Source organism: Rhamphochromis sp. 'chilingali' (assembly GCF_963969265.1).
Source record: "Rhamphochromis sp. 'chilingali' genome assembly, chromosome: 1".
Taxonomy (NCBI): Eukaryota; Metazoa; Chordata; class Actinopteri; order Cichliformes; family Cichlidae; genus Rhamphochromis; species Rhamphochromis sp. 'chilingali'.
This window is the reverse complement of record NC_137929.1, coordinates 6,042,602-6,055,586: the sequence shown is the minus strand read 5'-3', so window position 1 is coordinate 6,055,586 and position 12,985 is coordinate 6,042,602. Positions and strand designations below refer to the sequence as shown.

The following is a 12,985-nucleotide window of genomic DNA, read 5'->3' as shown; positions in this document are numbered from 1 at the left end:
GACTGACAACAGTATATATAGAGAGAAAGGGTTAAATATACACTCACTCCTTTAGGAGAGAAGACGCCCAGCGTTCCTCCATCTTCCTTTATGGACACGCCCATCTCTGCCAGCAGGGGCTCTCTGAGGGAGCGAGCGAGAGACAGAGACATCAATCATCATCCATTTTTTTTCTCCCTCTGTGTTCGTGTTTCCAAATGTTTTCATCTGTGAGTTAGTGAACAAACACACTCAGCTTTTCCACCTGTGCTGTAAACACTACAGTTCCCATGAGCCTCGTCTGCCACAGTGGATAAAGGGTCGTTAAACCTTTTTTTGCCTTCATGAACAGTGGGAAATGCCAAAAGATGTGTCACTCTGCTGACACAAAACTTCGCATGGTAGCTGTTGCCGGGTCACAGACATGAGTTGTTGTTTTTTATCAGTGTCAGTGCAGAAGCGCCAAGATTTCAAGCTAATACAGAGGACGATCCAGCAGCTTGAAAAGATGAGACTTTTTCCACTTCTACACCTGCCCTGAGGTTTTGTCTGAGTGGCTCAGGAGAAAAAGAGCTGCCCTCAGCAGCGGTATAAATGCTGATGTTCATGATATCGTCGTTACGTTTAAGAAAGTAACAGGTGACACCAAAACATGTTCACTATATTAACTACGGACAGAGGCAAACATGTAAAAAGCTCAGATTCAAATAAAACTAACCTCTCCAAACGAATAGATTCTGTTTTTCTCAGTTTCTCCTCCCACGTCTCGTTCAGCTCAGCGATGATTTTCTCTGTTTCCTACATGCAAAAACACACACATGTATTGTAAACATATACCAATAAAACTTCTTCATTCTCATTCAAAGAAGGTGAAATAGTGCTCAGCAACTCCTGTTTGCAGTGTAATCACAGATGTACAGAAAACTTTTGCTGAATTTCTCTTAAACTGAGAAAAACTAAAAATATGAGGATTCCCAGACACGTTCTGAAGTTTTAAGTCTGTTTTTTCTCATTCTTTTCAATCGATTTCCAGAAAACTATCAAAGAAGTAATAGATTTCTCTGACAGTGGAAGTCACACTGGATCTAAGAGTATATGTTTCTCAAATTTAGATATGATGGAATTATGACCCGGAAAAGTGCGAGGTGATAAAACGTCTCGCCCTACCATCAGTCTCTCAGCTGCTTCCTCTTTGCTGATGTTCTCTGTGGACTCTCCCTCCACCCTTTCCTCTCCATCCTCAATCAGCTGATCACGGTCAGCAGGCGTGTCACCTTCAGATACCGGCTCAGCGCCTGCACAGGAAATAAAACATTTAATTATGAAAACATGATGAACCACTTCTGTATTTTTTAAATTTAAACTAGTAAAGACAAAGGCACAGTCTTTTTGGATTCCCAATAATCCACATAAACATATAGAGTGACCTGGAGGGGCGGAGCCATTCTCAGGCGTGATCCCATTGGATGTGAGAGCCAGCTGGAGAGGGGAGGGGGACGCACCTGCGACACCACCGGGGCCGTTGATGTTGTTGTTGTTGTTGACTTTAAGAGACACAGAAAGAGAGCAGAGAAGAAGAAGTGAAGAGGAGGAGATTTAATTTCTAACATGCTGGAATCTCAGCAATCCTGGTTATGTAACGACAGCTTGTAAATATCTTCTCACACACACACAGTTGCTGTTGTCTGTAAATAACCGTCTCTACAGCATACTGCACATAGACGTGCTGTTCATACCAGGTCCAAATGAAAGAACAACAGCATGTGATGTGTACAGTTTATTAGGCCGTAAACAGACTGCATTCCATGTTTATATGAAGCACAGTCTGAGTATCACATCCACAGCGTTTGCGTGTTTAGCAATGCATAAGGTTCACAATAGAAATGAACTCTGCTGTCTGAGAGGAGCTTCTCTGCTTCTCCAGCTTTTTATGAGCAGTGTTGATGCGCAGCACATTTCTAAGCTTTTTCTTATAAATAATCATGATGGATTCACAGCATCGCAGACACCAGATATTTAAATGCTTCAGAAAAGAATCAATGTGCATGTGACACTTAGGAACGGGACTTTTTCATACCAAGAAATCAAAACCACACAGCAGCAAGTTAATGATTAACCTCATGTTGTGGATGTATTTAGAGTATTTAGAAATACTTCAGTCAGAGCATCATCTCATTAATGGTTTTTTCATTTTTGTTTTGACGTTAAACTTTATTGTAAGACCTGCAAGAACAGACGCACTGATCCTGTTTTTGAAGCTGAAAGAATCTGAAAGAGAATTTGAACCCGAACGTCAGACTGAACAAGCAGATAAGGTTCATTATTCTGTATGTGTGCATACCAGCATTGTCCAGCAGCTCCTGCAGGCCCTGAGAGAACAGCAGGTTTCTCAGTCGCTCCACTTCGGCCTTCAGCTCTCTGATCAGTTTGGCATTTGGATCTTCATTGATCACAGCGTTACAGCGAATCTGTTTGGCACGGTCAGCATATCTGGAACCGAACCGGACCGAATTAGATTATATTAATCTGACTATGCCAGCTTAGCAACATACCCGCTGCCTGAAAACACATTAACTGATCCATAAAAAGCCTCATAGACAGATTACACCAAGTAACTGACCTCAGAGTGCTCAGTGTTTCTTCGTAGTTGATGTCAGCAGGACTTAGCGCAGCAATCATTGCTGTGCGAGAGTTTCCTCCTGAAAGAAGCACACATCAAACCTTTAAGGTACTTAACTTTGCCTGATATTAACTCTGCAACTCTATACATGTCTGTGGGGTTAAAGTGTACTATTAGTCCTGACAGGTTAAAGTGTACTATTGGTCCTGACAGGTTAAGGTGTAGTTTTAGTCCTGACAGGTTAAAGTGTACTATTGGTCCTGACAGGTTAAGGTGTAGTTTTAGTCCTGACAGGTTAAAGTGTAGTTTTAGTCCTGACAGGTTAAAGTGTACTATTGGTCCTGACAGGTTAAAGTGTAGTTTTAGTCCTGACAGGTTAAAGTGTACTATTAGTCCTGACAGGTTAAAGTGTACTATTGGTCCTGACAGGTTAAAGTGTACTATTAGTCCTGACAGGTTAAAGTGTACTATTGGTCCTGACAGGTTAAAGTGTAGTTTTAGTTCTGACAGGTTAAAGTGTACTATTGGTCCTGACAGGTTAAAGTGTAGTTTTAGTTCTGACAGGTTAAAGTGTAGTTTTAGTCCTGACAGGTTAAAGTGTACTATTGGTCCTGACAGGTTAAGGTGTAGTTTTAGTTCTGACAGGTTAAAGTGTACTATTGGTCCTGACAGGTTAAAGTGTAGTTTTAGTTCTGACAGGTTAAAGTGTACTATTAGTCCTGACAGGTTAAAGTGTAGTTTTAGTTCTGACAGGTTAAAGTGTAGTTTTAGTCCTGACAGGTTAAAGTGTACTATTGGTCCTGACAGGTTAAAGTGTAGTTTTAGTTCTGACAGGTTAAAGTGTACTATTGGTCCTGACAGGTTAAAGTGTAGTTTTAGTTCTGACAGGTTAAAGTGTACTATTAGTCCTGACAGGTTAAAGTGTAGTTTTAGTTCTGACAGGTTAAAGTGTAGTTTTAGTCCTGACAGGTTAAAGTGTAGTTTTAGTCCTGACAGGTTAAAGTGTACTATTGGTCCTGACAGGTTAAAGTGTAGTTTTAGTCCTGACAGGTTAAAGTGTAGTTTTAGTCCTGACAGGTTAAAGTGTACTATTGGTCCTGACAGGTTAAAGTGTACTATTGGTCCTGACAGGTTAAAGTGTAGTTTTAGTTCTGACAGGTTAAAGTGTAGTTTTAGTCCTGACAGGTTAAAGTGTACTATTGGTCCTGACAGGTTAAAGTGTAGTTTTAGTTCTGACAGGTTAAAGTGTAGTTTTAGTCCTGACAGGTTAAAGTGTACTATTGGTCCTGACAGGTTAAAGTGTACTATTAGTCCTGACAGGTTAAAGTGTACTATTGGTCCTGACAGGTTAAAGTGTAGTTTTAGTCCTGACAGGTTAAAGTGTAGTTTTAGTCCTGACAGGTTAAAGTGTACTATTGGTCCTGACAGGTTAAAGTGTAGTTTTAGTTCTGACAGGTTAAAGTGTAGTTTTAGTCCTGACAGGTTAAAGTGTACTATTAGTCCTGACAGGTTAAAGTGTAGTTTTAGTCCTGACAGGTTAAAGTGTACTATTGGTCCTGACAGGTTAAAGTGTAGTTTTAGTCCTGACAGGTTAAAGTGTACTATTGGTCCTGACAGGTTAAAGTGTAGTTTTAGTTCTGACAGGTTAAAGTGTAGTTTTAGTCCTGACAGGTTAAAGTGTAGTTTTAGTTCTGACAGGTTAAAGTGTAGTTTTAGTCCTGACAGGTTAAAGTGTACTATTGGTCCTGACAGGTTAAAGTGTAGTTTTAGTTCTGACAGGTTAAGGTGTACTATTAGTCCTGACAGTTTAAGGTGTATTGTAAGTGCAGACACAACAAGTCTTGTTAATTGTTTGATCAAAGAAACATGCTGTTAGTCCTAGTATTGACGTTATTATTAATAGCTGTTAGCCTTTAATGACTCCTTGTACTGTTTATTTATGCTCAATCTGACATTGTGAATACTCCTTTAACCTACCAATGCTCTACTTACCCAGGTTCTCCTTCAGTAGCCAGGTGAGAACAGAGTCTCTGTAGGGAATAAAATCACTTTTCCTCTTTTTACTGCTCTGCTGCAGATCAGAGACAAGAAGCAGTCAGTTTTCCCATGTACCAGAACCATCTCCCACATTGCACATGACTGTATTTGACTTGTAAATATGAAGAGTGTAGAATTACCATTTCAGCCAAAGCTGAAATCACTTTTCCTAATGTGGTCAGAGATTTGTTGATGTTTGCTCCTTCCTGCATGCAAACATACAATGAATACATGATGAATGTGGCAGTGGATGCATGACAATGAGCAGCACATGAGTAGATACATAATCTGATTGCGCCACATTATCTCTGACGTGTGCCCTTTGCCCCAGAGGAGTCTGATTGTTCACTTCCAGCCAGGTCGACCAGACTGATCTTACTGACCTGAAGAGAAAAGTGCGAGAATCAAAATAAAAACCTGACATTTGGGGAGAAAAAAAAGTCCTTTGGGACAAAACAGAGAAGCAGACACACTTTCTGGTTTCTGCTTTTGTCCAGGCTGGTCATCTGATCTCGTCGTTTTTGGGTGAAGACGATGGTGAAGACAGCGTGGGACCTGGACGACGTCTCATTCATGTTTGTAGCTGCGACCGTCCTGCAATCAGAAATTAACTTGATTAGTTTAATGTTACTGCAATTCATTCTTTACAATAATACAGATGTTACACATTTATAGCACAAGTGTAGAATAAGTAACATGGGCGATTAATGAACTGATTGGGTATCAATCTGATCATGGCTCAAAAGATAGACAAGTCCATCTACTGTGCCGATCTACATAATTCTGCTGTATTATATGATGGATTGGTTACCAGTAGAATAAGATTTATGTTTTTCAAAAATTTAGATCATTTGCCTTCCAAACTTCCTCAGACAGCTGCAGCCTTTTACACTTTGTTTTAAACTTCAACCTCTGAAATTATCCGGAAGAAAACTGACCGAGCTTTGTTGCCGGCGTCCATCAGGTCCCGGATGTCCGTGAATCCAGTCACAGCCAGTTTGGACAGATCCTCCACGTAGGGCCCCAGGATGGGATGCTCCCGGACCCGCAGCGTGCCCTGGGATTTTGGGTTCAACAGGTCCCGAACCCGCTCACAGTAGATCTCCATGTAGGACACCTGTGATGGATGTTTAATCGGGTAAATCAGTTTAAATAAAACTGATCAGGTTAGATGAGGGCTCACCTCTACGGAGTAGGTCAGGTCAGGATCTGTGTTTTCTCCTGTTCTCTGAAACAAGTCCTCACATAGCTGAACACACAGACAGACAGACATTTATATAATTCTTCATCAGTTATGCCTTTGAATCAGTAAACATTAATGCAACAGCAGTAATGACGTGACATGACTGCGTTTACCTGTGGTATGATCCCTTCCTGTCCAGGCTCCTGTTTGCCCATCATAGTGTAGCTCTTTCCTGCACCCGTCTGTCCATACGCAAAAATACACACATTGTATCCTGGAAAACAACAACAACAACAATATTACAAGTTATTCTAAAATTATAAATAAAGTCCTCTTTAGCTTATTCCTGTATTAGACATTAAGACTATCAGCCTGCCTATGTAGAATATAATTGTGCTGTCATGATCAGCATCATCATCACCATCAACAGTCTCATTTTACACATCAGTATCACTATAGTAACAAGTATCAGCATTGTTACCGGTCACCATTAGTCTCATTAGCTACATAGTCGGAGTTGGACTATGGAGGACCGATACTGCCAAATTTAATTAGAGTTAAAAAAAATTTAAAATTGTATTTTAGCAGACAGAGGTCGGGCTATTCTTTGACATCTGAGAGGACGTTCAGACTCACCTTCGAAGGCGTGCAGCAGCATCTCCTCTCCGATGTCCTTATACACCTGTGTCTGAGAGGTGAAGCCGGGGTCATCGGGCTGCAGGGACACAAACACATGGCACTGTTATCACTGATTCTGGGTTATAATATTGATGTTTTCTGTGTGTGTGTGTGTGAGAGTGAGAGAGAGAGAGAGAGAGAGTGTTTTCACCGTTGTGTGTGACCAGTAGGAGTAGTCAAAGGTGAAGTTCTTGGCTCCATCTTTGGGCTGTTTGGGATTGGAGATGCCTGGAAAGAATCATAAAGAAACAACCTTCAGTGCATGACCAGAAGTGTGTGGACACACTCCAGTTTTATTTCTTTTCTCCTCACTTTCAAATATGGAGGCAACAAAATGTGACTGTTGAAGTGGGGACATCTGCATGTGACCACTCCCAGCATTCACAGCATATATGACGGGCTCTGCATATAAATATTAGTCAGATGGACACACAGCTGCCAATAACAGCCCTGCTGCAGTGAAGTCTATTAATAACCAGGCTGTGTGTGCCTGTCAGTTTATGCAGCAGTAGGATCAGACGTCACATGACAGCTCAGGAGGACGTTGGGATCGCTGAAGCCATAAAAACCCCTAACCCGCACAGGGACAGGAGAGTGTTAGCATTCTTTATTAATTAAAATCAATAGTGACTGTTAGCCTAAAGCTAAATGCTGTTACAGTCCAGGGACTGTTATATTCTTCAGCCACATTAAAGTGATGCCACAGCTGCTTTCATGGCTAACTCTGCGACGAGCAGGTTCACAGCGTTTAAGCTGAAGGTCAGTTTTAACTTTATTAATGCTCGTGACAGAGGATTAACCTCCAAAACACCAACATGGCCGCTGCCACAATGCTACACCTGAGGCTTTAATATGCATAGAGGCTATATCCATGTTATACCCACAGTTTATGATTTAAGGTCACAATAAAAATCCTCCTTACATCATAATGAGATGGTGATCATAAAACTCTGTCAACAACAACCTGTTCTCTTAGCCAGTGGTGTGTCCTCATTATGCCGTGTCTTATTATGAGGACAGTGACCGGCCTCTCATTATCTAAAAACCTTTGTAATCTGTTTCCATGGTTTCTCATTTATTTGTTCTCCTTTCTTTATCTTTGTCAGGACATCTGAATGTTTCAGATCCTGTGAGGACATCTTCAGGTTAGTGTCTCAGTAAGGGGCCCCATAAAGCCTAAAGGACAGAACATGTGTGTTGTTCTCACAGGTGGTGTTTCCCTGCATCTGGATCACACACTTGGCGTTGCGTCCGATCTCTCTGGAGTTGAATGGGCGGACTCGCACCGCCACCTTCACTGATGTACCCGCCATTTTTCAGCTCCGCCCACCACCTGAGCACAGCAAATGAGAAAGCACGGTTAAAAAAAGCAGTCATAAACATACAGAAAAAAATCCAAATCACACAGCACACAGAGGGTTTCTTCACTACTTTGGTCAATTTTAGTGTCTTTCTGTTGATCCTTTAGTCGTGTTTTTTTAATATCCATTTTTCCCTGTGCTTCCAGGCTGCTCAGACCACTTTTCCTCCTCTTTCCCAGCACTCCTCCCTTCATTTTACGAGCCGGGTTTTTCTCATTCCCGCTCTTTTCTTTCTCTCCTCCTCTTTTTCCAGTCCTCAGTTTTCCATCCCCCTATCATCCTTTTTTCCTTCACACATTTTCCTTTCCTCTTCTTCTCTCCTCTGTCCTCTTCCATAGTCTTCCTATAATCCTCAACTCTTATTTTTCCCCTCATCCTTAAGTTTTCCTCGACTCTCTAAACTGCCTTCTCCTTTCTTTCTTCATTTTTCCATCTTACCGTTTCTGCCTTTCGTTCTTATCCTCTCCCATTCATCTCATCTTTCCTTTTCTTCCTCCTCTTCTTGTTAATGCTTTTTCTTACTTCCTCTATTCATCTTTCTGCTTTCCTCCTCTTCCCTTTCTCATCATCTACATTTCTTATGCTTTTGTTTCCCAGCTTCTCTCGTGCTTTTATTCTCCTTTCTTACCTCCAACTCATCTGAAGCATTCAAACAATGTTTCCTCCTCTCTCCCCCTTTCATTAGCGTCTCCTGAGTTCCTCCCTTCATTCTTTCCTCCCTCTTGACATTCCCGTTCTTCCTCGTCTCAACGAGGCTCTTTTTCACCCCAGTTTCCCTACTTTTTTCCCTTTTATTGTTCCTCTCGTTCCCAAACCTTTCTCTCTTTGTGTGTCAGTCTATGCCGATCGCCCTCGCCTCGGGCCCATCTACACTCCAGTCGGTTCTCATGGGAAGGAACCTCGTCAGATACTGTTGCAGTCAGCGAGTGTGTGTGTGTGAGGTCTGTTAAACAGTGAGCAGGTTATTGATCTGACAGTCAATCATCTATCAGAGTGGGATGATCATCGGCCTGCTTGCGATCAGCTCAGTGGTGTTGATGTGTTAGCATGTCAGAATCAGAATCAGAATCAGAAAGGGTTTATTGCCAAATGTTGAGCAGGTTTACAACATTAGGAAATTGCTGCGGTGCTTCAGTGCAAACATACTGTCATAGAAAATAAAAATAAGAATAAGAATTAAAAGTGCTAAGTAGATAGATATATACATGATATATACATGAGTGCAGGTGGTGATCAGTGCCAAACATGGAATGATGCAGTGAACACAGCGTAGGGTCATGTGTTAGTGGCGGGGACAGTCATATGGTTATTGTTCATGTGTCCAACAGCAGAGGGGAAGAAACTGTTCTTATGGCGAGAGGTTCTGGTGCGAATGGACCGGAGCCTCCTGCCTGAGGGGAGCAGGTCAAACAGACTGTGTCCAGGGTGAGAAGGGTCAGCTGAGATCCGAGCTGCACGCCGCAATGTCCTGGAGGTGTACAGGTCCTGCAGAGATGGGAGTCTGCAGCCAGTCACCTTCTCAGCAGAGCGCACAACACGCTGCAGTCTCTGTTTGTCCCTGATAGTGGCTCCAGCGTACCACACGGTGATGGAGGAGGTGAGGATGGACTCGATGATTGCAGTGTAGAACTGCATCATCGTCCGTGTTGGCAGGTTGAATTTCTTCAGCTGCCTCAGGAAGTACATCCTCTGCTGGACTTTCTTAATGACGGAGGTGATGGTGGGCTCCCACTTCAGGTCCTGGGTGATGGTGGTACCCAGGAAGCGGAATGAGTCCTCAGAGGTGATGGGGGTGTCAGTCAGGATGATGGGGGGGAGTGGGGCTGTGTGCTTCCTGAAGTCCACAATAATCTCCACTGTCTTCTGGGCATTCAGCACCAGGTTGTTGTGGCTGCACCAGGACACCAGACGTTCAACCTCCCTCCTGTAGGCAGACTCATCCCCGTCCGAGATGAGTCCAATAACGGTGGTGTCATCTGCAAACTTGATTAGCTTGACAGACTGGTGGGTGGAGGTGCAGCAGTTGGTGTACAGGGAGAAGAGCAGAGGAGAAAGAACACAGCCCTGAGGGGAGCCGGTGCTGATGGTCCGGGAGTCCGAGACATTCTTTCCCAGCCTCACGTGCTGCTTCCTGTCCGACAGGAAGTCAGTGATCCACCGGCAGATGGGATCAGGCATCATGTGTGTGCGGCTGCTCCATAATTTCGTCCTCGGCGGTCTGTAATCATCACATGACTGACATTCCAACAAAAGCTCACTAAGCGGTGGCTCGGGGAAGTCCTGAGTACTCCGTTTCCATCACTTCACTGTTTTATAGATAAAATGATCTGACGTGGATGAAAAGTATGCGATCCTCTGGTGGAGTCGTCGTCTCGCTCTGATTAACCACAGAAACGCGACAGGACTACACCGTGATGCTACAGCGTGGGCATCTCGCAAAAAACGACCTTGGATTCAGGTCAGAGTTCACACGAATCCACAGCGAGCACAGAGTTTGTTCTGAGGTTTAAGGAGAGTGTTAAAAGAAAAATGTTCGGTTTCTCTGAGTAAATGTTTTCTATAGTGCTTTCCAATCCAGCTAAGGATCTTGTAGTAACAAAGAACCTCGAGTGCTTATATGTAGTTGAAAAGCACTCTATATAAACATCAGTCCATTTATTCCCCGTTTGGAGATTCTTGTGTGTAAACAAATCCCTGATTTTACTGAACAATTTATTCAAATAAAAAAACTAAACCACCTGCAGAGGCACACATAACTACAACTGAGTACAATCCTGACCTTATTAGTTAGTAAACCAAGCTGTGTTTGTATCTTCTTCCCTTTTTAATTCAATAAAATAATAAAACGTAACAATACGGCCTCTTTTACAGGTTTAAAAACCACAATTAATCCGCCACTAAAACTAGTCCCTGATTAATGCACCTTTCCCCTGCTCGTGCGTAAACTGCTCAACGTTAAATAATAAAACTATAAGACAGACATTAATGATAGTAAGATTCTGTGGGAGTGTGAATGTGTAGCGCAGGAAGAATCAGATGATAGATTAGCTTCCTGTAAGGTCTTTGTGACGTCCTGTCTCAGACCAGATTGGTTTGTTTCCTCTGTGATTGAGCTGGACAACAAGAAGAGAGACAGACATCACTATGGGACGCTCATGCAAAGAGAAACAAATGACGATGACAAATGATCTTGGGGGTGGGCACAATCACGGAGTCCAAGTTACCATCAGGGTGTACACCTCACCCCTGGCGTCGTTGCCCACCTCTCAATGTTAAATACACGTAGACATTGAGGGCTAGCAGGAGGGACTATGCACTTACCTGCTGCTCTCTGGCAGGTAGCTCCATGCCCTCCTGGGTTTTAATTGCACCTTAGAACACACATGCATCAACACTACAATGAGCGGGTGGAGGGAGGTTTGGAGTCTTCTCCCACCCCCGTTCTCTGCGGCCTACTGGAGCGGGGGGGCTAGGAGGAGTTGGCCGTCCGACTGCGGTCTGGGGTGTGGGGCCTCCCTGCTGCTGCGGAGTCGGGGTGGTCTGCCTCTCCCCACCGCAGGGAAAAGGGTAACACCACCTGGGTCTGGGTGCAGTTCCCCCCTCCAGGGGCAAGGGTACCTAGACCCGGTTCGTAGAATACGCTTGGGGAGTGTGATCGTGTATACAACGTCTCTTTATGTCTGTCTCCACGTTGGTTGAGTGTGGAGTAAGTGCATATGAGAGCATGAGGGTGGGAATGGATGTTTGTGTCTGTGTGTGCCTGTATGTCTGTGTCTATATGTCAGGTTGGGTATCAGGCGCCACCTCTCTGGGGACATCTCAGGCCCTCCAAGGTTTGGAGGCCTATCTCCCCCCACCACCACTTCCCCTGCCAGTGGCGGACTCCCTCAGGTGTCGGTGCGTTGGTGGTTCTTTGTGTCTGGGGATGGGCGTCCAGGTACACACCGGCTCACTCCTTGGCGGCCGCTTATCGGGGCCTGGAGCCTGGGGCTCGCTCAGGCCACTTCGGAGGTGGGGTGCCCCCGGCCTCTCGGCCTGGGGCTCGGTCACTCAGGCACAGCTGGGGGCCGGCGGAGCTGACGGGCGCGTCACTGCAACTCCCCCTGGCTTCTGCTCCGCGGCTGCTGGGTGAACCCTCATCTGGGACTCTCCTCAGCTCTTGCTGGGACAGTGGCGCGGCTGCCCCTCTGTTGGTCTTCCTTGGTCTCTTGTGTTCTGGGGGCCTCTGGATGTCTGGAGTTTTGATCTCCTCCATACCTGCTTCATACCCTGGAGGACGGGGCTGTGGCCCCCCCACACTCCCTAGCAGATCGTTACATGGAGAAACCTTTGGAATACAAGCGCGCTGATCCACACAGGTATGCACACGGGTGTTCACTGCTCGTAGACTTAAATTACACCTTTCTTGGCTGCTACTTGGAAGCACATCTGTCCTGCGTGCTGCACAACAACATTGAATATTTAGTATTTACTGCTGTTTACACTTAGCTAGATTAATGCGATGGTGTTGTGTTTAGTATGTTACTTTGTTTTTTTTGTTTTTTTGCTTGTTTTCTATTCTTCTCTCAACAGGTGATCCAGGAGATTTTTTTTTCTCCCCCCCTTTCTCACTGTCCCTCTCCCCTTCTGTTTTTCCTTTCCTTCCTCTTTCTTTCTCCCTTTCCTATCCCTCACTGATGTCTGTCCCGTCTATAACATCTGAAAATAAAATATAATAAATAATAAAAACAAAGATCGACCAAATGGACCAATACGGCAATGCCACGATGATCCATTTGGCAAAGTAAATCCATTGGGTATCCTTGTTGGTCTTCAGACAACAATTCTGATGGCTAAAGAACCAAATGGGACAGGCAACAAAAAGAAAAAAAAGAAATACACCAGGTCATTATTTAAGCAAAGCGAAGCCAAACTGCTCCTGTGTGACAGATGAAGTCCACCTTTAAACAGCATTTAGATGCTGCTAATGAAACTCGATTAGTGGCAGCACTGGTCTGTGGGCTGGGGACACTGGTGCCACCAGTACAGCGCGCACTTTTCACAGCGCCACCATGTGGATCAAACTGTATTCTGGGTCAAACCTGATGTTTTATCGTTTACACTGAACAAAAATATAAACGCAACACT

The 12,985-nt window shown here is 44.1% G+C and overlaps 1 protein-coding gene and 1 pseudogene across 2 annotated transcripts in view; one reads left to right on the top strand and one right to left on the bottom strand.

The window, feature by feature from the left end:
• LOC308399604 (uncharacterized protein) overlaps window positions 1-12,985 on the top strand; it is a gene marked incomplete at its 3' end in the record, with an annotated part of 374,730 nt that overhangs the window by 127,252 nt on the left and 234,493 nt on the right. The gene's annotated exons all lie outside the window — the stretch shown is intronic.
• The window catches only part of LOC308399134 (kinesin-like protein KIF1C), a 28,432-nt pseudogene that overhangs the window by 7,798 nt on the left and 7,649 nt on the right, over window positions 1-12,985 (bottom strand). The window contains exons 3-18 of the transcript XR_013974675.1: window positions 7,705-7,830; window positions 6,649-6,725; window positions 6,456-6,534; window positions 5,993-6,093; window positions 5,820-5,885; window positions 5,575-5,753; window positions 5,110-5,230; window positions 4,942-5,019; window positions 4,777-4,842; window positions 4,592-4,670; window positions 2,600-2,678; window positions 2,321-2,469; window positions 1,407-1,523; window positions 1,147-1,274; window positions 698-777; window positions 48-123 (exon numbers count right to left, since the gene is read on the bottom strand). The product of XR_013974675.1 is annotated as a kinesin-like protein KIF1C (transcript). The remainder of the gene's footprint in view (window positions 1-47; window positions 124-697; window positions 778-1,146; window positions 1,275-1,406; window positions 1,524-2,320; window positions 2,470-2,599; window positions 2,679-4,591; window positions 4,671-4,776; window positions 4,843-4,941; window positions 5,020-5,109; window positions 5,231-5,574; window positions 5,754-5,819; window positions 5,886-5,992; window positions 6,094-6,455; window positions 6,535-6,648; window positions 6,726-7,704; window positions 7,831-12,985) is intronic.